Raw genomic sequence first — 11,161 nt, forward strand, 5'->3', positions numbered from 1 at the left:
TAATCTGCCCAAAGCTCGTCCAGTGACCTCTTCCGTCTTTCCAAATTTTCACTAACTGCATTGCACTGTGTGCATTTTCCATTTTGTTAATGCTGTAGAGGTTTTTGTTTACATTCAAGGTTTGTTGTTGTTGTTGTTGTCGTACATAGAACAATTATTCTTAACTCAAGAAACTAAAACATGTATTGCTGCTCCGATGTATTTCAGTAGGAGAGAAAGTAAAAAACCAGTAACACAGTAGTCGGTTATGAAACACTTTTCTAAAAAAAAAGGGTGTGTGCATTTTCCATTTTGTTAAAGTGCCTATCACCTCAACACACTTTTCCACTTTATTTATTCTCCGAAATCGTCCCAAATACATCGTGTTGTTTTTAGAACCTTTTGATTGAAATTTCACTTTTTTATTATTGGCTTTCAAAGGCGGGAAAAGTGATCATACTCTGATCCATAACCAAGCAATGAAGGAGAATGGGTTCGATACCGGGTTGACGTCACAAATTAATTTGCATTGAGATAGTTCTTTGAAAACAGCGACGCAAATTAATTTGTGACGTCAACCCGGTATCGAACCCATTCCCCTTCATTGCTCGGTTATTAATCACGGTATGACCACTTTCCCGTTTTTCAAAGCCAATGAAAGGGTGAAATTTCAATCTAAACGTTCTAAAAACAACACCATGTATTTAGGATGATTTCGGAGAATAAATATATTTGAAAAGTGTGTTAAGGTGATAGGCACTTTAATGCTGTAGGTGTTTTTGTTTACATTCAAGGTTCTAGTTTCATTAGGTGCTTTGTATGTCTAAAAATATTAGTCACCAAATATAGGGGGAAAAGAGTTAAACAATCATTAATTATTGTTGTGTTTTACAAATGGTAGAATAAAGTATAAAAAAGCGAGGTATGAGACGACGTTACTGAGGTGCTTTCGTGCCCAACTTCAAGAGTTGTCTCGAGCCACTCTCTTCCCTGCTTAAAAGACAACTCACTACGATGGACATAAGCGTTCACACCTACAAACGCGCTCGCTTGCTCGCCGTTCCTCCATCCCCAAATTCCCCTGAACAACCTCTGGAGAAAAATATTCGTGGGAAGGGACGAAGAACCCTTCATACTTAGAGAAAGCACTAAATTTGTAGTCTTCTGTCTATTTGACGATGCATTGAATAACCTGTATGAAGAGCATGGATTTCTTAGTCTTCTGTCTATTTAACGATGCATTGAATAACCTGTATGAAGAGCATGGATTTCTTAGTCTTCTGTCTATTTAACGATGCATTGAATAACCTGTATGAAGAGCATGGATTTCTATGTGAAATGTTGTCTCAGCACTTTAGCACACGTGAATGACAAAGTGGAAAGAGGATGGAAGAGTCTCTCCTTGTTGCAATATACCTGCAACGATGGGGACCTTAGAGTGGGAGCATAAGGAATCTGTACAATGTACGCAGATGTGATCCGGTCCCCAAGTGGGACACCCCTGATCACCTCCAAACAGCGATAACTTGCACTGCTAACACCTCCCATGGCTCAGAACTAGAGAATCCATGCAAGTGATTGGTGAATCAATGATCTGGCTCCTATTTAAGGAGCAATCAGATTTTCTTCCAAGAAAGTACGAGTCACCTTGGATGTAAATCTGAGAAACTTTACTGTTCAAAAGTAACACGAAAAGTGTACGAAAACCAACCACTTATGTCATGCACTGCACTAATTAGATGCACGCCTTTTTTCAGTGATATCTAACGCGAAGTGTCCCTTCAAGTCTAAGTATTGCTACCAACAATAAGAAAGGATAAAGGTTAGTGTTATTTTTAGCTTAGGCTAAATGCAGCTGTTTATCTTTTGACTTGAGGAGCAGCATTTGGGGGACACTTTGTGACGTGAATTAACAATTGGACCCGTAGCCCGCAAGGACTACGGGTCAATAGCCCATGAGGCGAAGACGAATGGGCTATTGACCCGTGGCCCTTGTAGCGAGGCCAACCAAAATGCAACATTTGCATTAGTCCACTAATTGAGTGATACTAATTTTGTGTAATCCGAGTCAAGAGTGATGAAGAGCAAGATGACATTCGTGACGCTTATTGAAATCCGCCTGCATCATTAGGATCAATCCTTGGACAATAGTCGCGGTCACACCCGAAAGAAACAAAATGTATCACTAATGTTGACAGTTATCCAGTGTCAACTCTTTGGTGTTGAGTGGTGAGTCCCTAGGGAAACACAGAACGATAGAACTTGATTTAGCACTAGTGTTAACTCCCTAATGCGACGACCGCAACCAATATCTGTGCGGTGAAGAAGAGGAGAGTAGCATAGGCGATTGATAACCAACTATCCCCCTTTTCTGCAGATGAAAAAAGTTACTATTTAATTCCTCTTTAGCATTTTGGTAGGATGTAAGATTTAAGTTGCTGAACCGCAAAAGGACGGCAATGAGACCAACTATCGGATATATTGATTCCCTTTGTCAAACACAGAGCCAGCAAGACAATTCCACCAGTTCTGAACTCATTAAGTATTAGTAATACGTAAAACACTCACGAAAGGAAAAAAAATTGTGTTGTTGCTTGGTTTTCTTTACTTCTCATGAGAAAGAGGGAAAAATCTAGATGGGTCTGGCAAAACAGTCATCTAAATTAATTTACGAAAGATCGCAAAGACAGCATTTTGAGCATTAAGCGAGAACGTTCGACTGTACAATTAACACGTGCATATGTATTGATTATGATATACTATACGTAAGTTATCCAGACTTTATTTTTGTATCAGTTGTGAAGCAAGCTAAGGAGACTGAACGTCAACCGACGTAAGTTTCACGGAGAACAGTGTCTGAAAATTTGACGTGCAAGGTACGGAGTTTCCAACTACAAAAAATCGCTCTCAAATTGATGTAATAACACATGTAAATCCCACTCTAAATTGCAATTACCACAATTAATAATTTAACCTCATCATAAGGGAAAAACAGTAAACAAAAATTTGGAGCTTGCTCCTTTTACAAATAAATAATAAAATGTCGCTTTGCTCACGCAGGAATGTTGAAAGGGAGAAATTTCAAAGCACTTTTCAAACAGACATTTAGGAGCTGTTGTTCCAGCGGTTTAACTCTATACCCAAGTGACGGGTGGCATTGTTCCTTGCTTGTAGCCAAAACGCTTTCTTCTTCGCTGTTTTGAACCACGATTGAATCGCAGCACGTTCTTCGGCGTACTGACGACACACGATTCTTCTTTGGTCCCAGGACTGGAAATAGTCTTCGTGACCGCAACAACTACACCATACGCAAGTAAATAAGCCGGCAATACACATAAGCAACGCGAAAGATGTAAGAAAAGTGTCAAATTCGCTGAAACGGCTTCGAATAGTCATTTCCCATACGGTAAAATTTCCATAGCATAATTGTGTGAACATTATAAGAAAGAATGCGAAGGAAATGGCCGAAAAATTGAGGATATTTCTCGTTGAGCTCCAGAGTTTATAAAATTGGATAAACATCTTCAAGTTTTCTAATTCCTGCTTTGTTATGATTCTCTCTCTGTGGTATATTAAAGGAGTAATCAATCCGTTTGTTTCAGTTTTAGTCTGGCAAGGTGGCAATTCCTTAAAATGTGACTTGATGTGAAGTTGTAAGTGGTAACTGTACGAAAAGTCGCTCTTCGGAAATGAAAAGAAACAGGATTCCCTGCTTTTCCTTTTGAAAGTTTTAATTGGAAAAGCGGTAAGTGCGTGCTGGAAGCTCTCTGCAGTTCCTTATAAACATGTCCACCCTGCGAGCAGAGCCTCCTTTTGTCTTTTTCTTTACTGAGGAGGAGAAAAGTAGGCTCTGCCCGAATCGGGTCAACTCTTTGAAGCCGCCGCAGCCCGAACTTCTGGACTAGTCAATCTTGTTTTCTCTCGTCAAACCAGTTTTTCCAGTGCGAGCATCCGTTTTTTGACAAAACCGATGGTTATAATTGAGCCCGATGTACCATGAAAAACCAAGATGGCGGCGAGATCTGGCATAGTAGGCTTGGGTTCGAGACTGTATCCTGGCAACATGCAGCGCATATTCAATAAAGATCTTACTCGATTCATGCAGAGCCTTTTTCGAGAACGCCAAAATCGAGCAAGCAAAAGAAAGGCTCTGCTAGCAGGGTGAAACATGTCGCAATTGGGCGAAATTTCAAACCATTTTAACTTTCTCAGCTGGTAACAAATTATTAAAGAGAAAGCCATTGAAAATTTTGCACTTTAAAAAATTGACATGAATAATCGAGAACGTCGATAATTGTTTACGCTCGTGTCCACTGAATGGCTGAAAATGTCAAAGAGATGCTGTAACAACTGAATTAGATTTACCATTACAAAAAAAAAACAAAGCTCTTCAATCCTATATTGTAAATACATTTTTTGACGTTCTTGAGAGAATGACAAAATTACTGGGCCCGGTTGTTCGAAAGCCGATTTACTTAATCTAGGATCAGCGTAAACATTTGTTGCATGTTTTCAACTTTTTGGTGACAGTTTTTTTAGCTTATTTTTGTTTTTCAAGGGTGACTTCTTCTAATGTAAATTTTTGCCAAATATCAGCGCTGAACAGCATTAAAGAGTAGAGAATAAACTCCTTGGTTAATTTTTACTCTGGCCGTAGGCACGGCGGCCAGGGTTGAGTTTTCGGCCAGTTTTTTCACGTTTCCACCACAAATCGGCAAAGCCTGCTGACCACAAGAATCGCGGGCTCTAAGAAGGTGACGAAGAGCAGTAAAATGGACATAGAAAAGTGCACGGAATGAATGCACGCGAAAAAAGTATCGAACGGTACAGGAACGAATCGGTCAGTGAGCCGAAAATATTGCCAAGTTGCATGCAAAGTGGATTCCAAAATGTTTCAAAGTATGGCACTAGTGATCATGAGTTGAGATCAAGTTTATCCGTGATGTGAAGTGAAAAATGTCAGAAGTATTACGGAAACGGAAACCTATAACCATGCAAAAGTGTGTACTATTGCAACTAAGAATAACGTTGATTGACGCAAGAACCAACGTTTTGATCTGAGAGGTAAAGAGAATCTTGAAGACGCCATATTGAAAATTCAACAGCGCGAGTCCCGTGTGAAAGCAAAACAAGTATGTACCGGGATCCGTATTATGATGTTTCTGTTTCTTGTAATTACTTGTTTTGAAATGTGGAGTAGAGGAACGTTAACGATTGTTCTTTTCAGTGGTGTCATTATAATAACAACCATCGCATGGATCATCTACAAGCAGTGTGTAAGTTTATGTACTCTTATACGATGTTCACAAACGGTTTCTAATTCATTTGAAGACTATATTATGCTCCCTGAAGTGAAACAGTTACATTCAAGTGTACGAAATTATTCAACGGCTCCAATAAAGTTAACGAAGAAACTTGGAATCAGGTCTCGTTATGAGATGTTTGTTTACACCAGCAATAAGAATTTATTCGAACGCCATAGGTCCCGACGGGAACGTGAACCAAGTAGAATACCAGTTAAAAAGCTAAAGCGACTGTCGAAGAACAATCGAAAGCTGCAAGCGTTTGTTTTTTTATAAAATTCGGAAAAATACACCAAGGTCATCTAAAATTCATTGCTATGTTAAATTTAAATCGAAGTGGCATCGAAAAAGATTTAAAGAGATGCTTACATGTGTTTTACCCTCGTCAGTTTTCACGAGTCATAACCACAGAAATAATTATTGTAAGTTCAAACTAAGTTCCGATATAGAGAAGAACCCTGGGCCCATTGTGGACCGCAGTAAAATTATAAGAGCACCTTACAGCCAGGGCAACGTTAGAGTATTTGGTCAAAATGCTGGACAACAGTGTGTTGCGATGAGTTTGCGTTCTTTAATATACCACAACAATGGGGGGATTGATTGTCCTAATGATTTGATACAAATAATGGATGTTGGTAATCAGTTATATTCAAGGTTGGCGCAGTCAGCTGATCACTCTTTTTTGCTGTTGGCGGAGTTACCATCAATTTTAATTGTGTTTCATACTGCCTACCAAGTTTCTTACAGTGAAAGCTACACTGGAAATGTTCATGGTTAAGGAAGCCTAACATTTTCAGAATCGAAAATGCAATGCAGAAAGGAACCGAAAAACTATCACTTTCGGAAAACTTTGAATTGCTGCTAAAATGTTCGGGAAAATAACACTGAAGCCCTCGTAACTTCGAAAAGACTCAAGTTACCCTAGGATGACCGAACAGATATAAATTTCTTAGCGCCACTTAGAAAACATTTCTAGAGATCTAAACTGAGTACTCTGGATAGCCTAAAAAGTCTTTTCAAAGTAATTCGGAGGGAAACCGTCGTTGGGTGCCCCTGATAAAGCACCTGTTATGCAGGCTGGAGGTATTTCTGCAAGTTCTCTGAGTTAACCAAAAATAACTTTGTTTATCTTCACTAAACAACACTTCTAGAGGTCTCTAGAGAAAGCGTTACGCGCGAGAATGTGGAATTTTATCACACTCCACATCGCGTATTCAGCCCCGCGGAGTGGTTCTCTTTTTCTCGCGCTCGCGGCGTGAATTGGTCAAATTTAACTCAAAGATTATTATTAGCCTCAATAGGCTTTTCAACAATTTTGAGGAGGTCTCGAAGGTTTCAAGGATGCGATAAGCACACTCAAGTTTGAAGTTGTGTTGTGAACAAGCTCTATAAAATGAAACTGAGAATTTCTAGTTACCTGGCTAGGGTTTCCTGGTTTCGGAGGAAAAATCATAAAAAACAAATCCGAAACAAAACTATAGCAAGCTATAAAGTTGAATTTTATGCTTTTTTATTTTGCTGAAGGGATTGTTGCAAGGTGGTAAATTCGGGAATAACGAACTTATTAAGGAAACATTTGTGTTTGAAATATTTTGGGAAATATTATACCTTCACTCTGAATCAAAAACTGTGATGAATGTCTTTTACAACCAGTCAGCATATGCATGTGTCTGGACCAATACAAATATATAAATCAAATAAAGCAAGAAGGTCTGTTCTGTGAAAAGTGTATGTATTTTTTTACCAACAAAACAAAGACCGAAAACAGAAGCATTTGAGTATTTCGTGACAGTTTGCTAACGTAACCTTGGCATAATTATGTAACCGATTCGTGGGTCAGTAGAAGTCATAAGACCTTGTGGTGGCTTGAAATCTTAACTAAACAAATTCAAAATCGAATTCAACGGTTTCGAATGCATTTTAATTCTGCTTTTTCCCTCTGAAGAAAACTATTTTATCATTGTGGTAACGGAGTTTCATCAAGCGATGACAGTTTCAGTTCGAAGTTGCGATCTCAATGATTTCGCTGCGGCAATGTGGCTGAACAAACGTTTTTCAGTCGTCATATAAAAAGTTATTTACGGCTCTCACCAACACAGCTGCAAGCTAGAAATAACATTTTCACTGTAAAAACATATTACAAGCAACAGTAAGTAGTCCTTTTGCACTAAACTTTGCGTATAGTATGAATTCCTTCAGCGGGCCGTCTAATTTGCATACATTTTATTAATGAAATTCTCAAATTGCTTACTCTAGTGTCAGGGCTGTATTTAATTTCCAGAGCTAAAACTTTCCCGTAATTTACTTCATTAGCCAAGGCTTTATTCTATATGGGTTTTACTAGGAACATTTAAAAAATGAAATAAAAAAAAGGGGTCACCGTGCTTGTTTACGCGTCAGCAGGCTCTTAAAGTGGGGTATTCTTACTGGTTGCGCGTTAAAAATTCGAATCATCTTAATACATAATTAAGTCTTGGTTACTTCAGACACAAAATTTTATTATTCACGAAAGCAGTATTGCTTCATTTACGCCGTTTTTGATTGCCTGGTTGTGGGAATAGTACACTTTTTGGGACAGTTCCGTGGTTATCTTGAAGTCCTCAACTTGGCCAAAATACACCCAGTACGGAACTGTTTTCCAAAAAAATTCATGTTCTACTATCAAACTTTTTTTTCTTCTTCAAATAAGTTCTTTATTAGACTGTTCTTAGCAAATACCTGAAAAAAAAAATTGGGGATAACCGTGCTCGTTTGAGAGAAAAGGAGCATTTATTTCGCTATCGGGCTTAGTTTGAGGGAAATCTCTCACGTTTTGTACACTCATGTGCTCATGTGTGCGCGCTAATGACGCAAAAATCGTGCGCAGTAGGGATGCGCAATGCAATACTAAGGAATCACCTTAACTTTAGCTGGTCAATGTCTTGAGCAAGTTTCAATCTTGATACTTGGGTATGATATCTATATTGGCCATCACCTTTCCTGGCATGATCATATTCATTATATTTGTAACAAAGTTAAAGTGCACCTAACCCCAAAATATTTTTTTCGCTAAAATAAATCTTTGGACCTGTTCGAAACGCATTGCGGCCATTTTTTCCTTTTTCTAACAAATCCTGCCATTTTATAGGCTTCGAAAGTTGCGAAAAACCAAGCATCTTGTGTTCACGACCGAGTCAGAAGGGGAGTGGGTCTATTCCTGCTTTGACGTCACGTACTGATTTACATTGCATTAACTCTTTGTAAAAATGCATGCAAAGTAGATTGTGACGTCAAAGCAGGAATAGACCCACTCCCCTTCTGACTCGGTCGTGAACAAAAGATGCTTGGATTTTGGACAATAGGCTCACTTTGCTTGCGCGCGCCACTTTTAAATCATAAATGTTCAACTCAAATTATTCTTCTGATATTTGTGTGTCGGCTGCTAAAGGCGATTCCCGTATCACGAATTATTTTCTAAGATTTGGCCTCGAGAACGCATGAGCTGCCGACTTGAGTTTCGTTCTCCGAGTTAGAATTATTTGTGCACGTCATTTTATTTTATTCATGTCGTAAATATGTTATTCTCGAGCGACCGTCCTGGAAACTTCCTTCTGCTCTTTCTAAAAACTGTGTATCAATATTTATTTACTTTTGCACCAATATTTGTTTTTGCATAAAGCAAGCTAACAAAATCTGTACCTTGCTAAGTTTGCATTTGTTAGCGTTAATAGCGGAGCTCCGCGCGCGCCGAAGGCGCGCGCGCGCGGAGCACCATACTTAAGAAAATATGGTAACCCATCGATGTGAGAAAATTTGGTTTTATAGCCATGACGTCATGAACGTCCGTACGTCCGTCCGCCCCTTCATGTATGCCAATGTGACCAGTACACGTAACCATATCACGGGCTCAAGTTTAGAGCTCATCCAGGAGGCAATACTCCATTTGACACTAACTAGATTACAGCATACATCTTTGATATTGCACATCAATGTTATGGTCAATTAGACAGGTCTCAAAAACCGCTGATTGGCTAAGGTTGCCTTTAAAGGACGCGTGCGCAAGACGGTAACCACTGACTGAATGTTCACTGGCGAAAAACATGGCTGCCATCGGGTGTTTATCCGATCTCTGTCGATAAATAAAAGACCTTTTTCAGGCCAGTAAAACGGACGAATGTTTTGACTGCATAGTGCGTTTTTATGCCAGCGAGATTCTCTTTTTAGTTGTGGGCCACCGTACTTTTTAGCCGACAGTGCTACGAGGGAAATTTCTTTAACAATTTCAAGGTCAACGTGAGTCGAGGTTGCTGTGACAGTGTTTGAGTGGAAATTTGTTTGTGGAGCTTACCGGCTAATGGAGTACCATCTTGATTTCAATTCATGCGTTTATATTTTAAAAAGTGGAGCAAAAAATATATCACTAAATTTCCAAATGGTTTCTCTTTCGACTAAATATTTGCACACTGTTTCCGCGGGGGCCCGCATCTAGCAGAAAATGTTAAGATTTTTGCATTTTTCTTCAAAATTAAGTTGTTAAAATGGCCATTCAAGTGGTCCATGGAGGCAAATTTATTAAGATGGAGGAAAAAAAAGAAATGCATGACGTCCCTGAAAAGTTAGAAATGTATGTCAGTCGTTCAAAGATAAATTTTAAAGTGAATTTAGCACCAATGTCATATATAACATATAAGCACCTCATATTGGGTACACTAGAAGGAAACCTTTTAGTTGCAATTATATTTTGCTATAGTCATTTCAAGCAAAATGCCAATCGTTTGCTTCCCTCCAAATTATAGAAATAAACATAGATTAGGTTAACTCTGAATAGCCAAAACAACAATACCGGTATTCCAAGTTGAAAATTTGATTCAGAAATCCAGCTCACTAGCAGGGGGGATTTTACTGTAACAAAATATTACTACAGCTAATAATACGCTTTCAACACATTGTAGTGGGTTAATGTGACAACAAAGATAATTAATAAAGAATTGGTTTTATCTTTCAGCAATAAAACAGCAGGAGGATATAAAATTAGGTATCTTCAAAGTCTAGAAAACTTGTTGAAGGTGATTCAGTGCTATTATCCAAAACAAATTTCATGCTGGCCTACTAAATACTTCCAGTGCAATAAATTATTGAACCTCTCTTTGTGGACTCGGGTTGCAACACAGTGGTTTCAATAATTTAAATCCCCTTCCATTAGATTTAACTTTTAAAAAACTCCATAACTTCATATTTCTGTAATAATTGTTCAAAGTCATCAAGCAAAAGCATACAAAGCTATATTTGAAAGGGGCGTAATCCCATGTTGGAGTTTTCTGGGGAAGACTTTCACAGAAATAACTCCTGTTACCTTTCCATATGGAAAAAATATTTCAACATTAGGTGCAATGAATTTTTAGCAATTGCTTTAAAGAATACTAATCATTCATACCATTTCCAAGGATGAATAAATTAAAGTTGAATGCAGTAAGTGTAAGAAGTAAAAAAAAGTGGCATATTTTTTCAATCTGTAATCTATTTCCATTCTTGATTTAGTCCCTGGATAGTATTAAACAATGGTGGTAAAGTAAACAAACTGCCCCAAGGGGGGCTCCCTTACGAAAATGACAGGGGTTCTTTTTGTTCCTTTTTGGAGAAAAAAATGTGGATTTGTACTGCTTATGATGCTGAGACCAAACAGCTGGCGGAGTTGCTGCAGTACATTTAAGACTATCAATCTGAAAAATGACTGGAACTGTAAGACAATTTGGTACACAAGCAAATAACTTAAATTTACTTATGAATAATTCATAAGTAAAAGTTAGTTGCCAGTCATTTGTCACTTTAGAACTGGTTCCTCTAAGGGGTCAGATTTCTTTAGCCTACGTCCACAAAACAAGGTTCTGTTACCTTTAAGG

This window comes from Montipora foliosa, chromosome 1, assembly GCF_036669935.1.
Source record: "Montipora foliosa isolate CH-2021 chromosome 1, ASM3666993v2, whole genome shotgun sequence".
NCBI classification, from domain to species: domain Eukaryota; kingdom Metazoa; phylum Cnidaria; class Anthozoa; order Scleractinia; family Acroporidae; genus Montipora; species Montipora foliosa.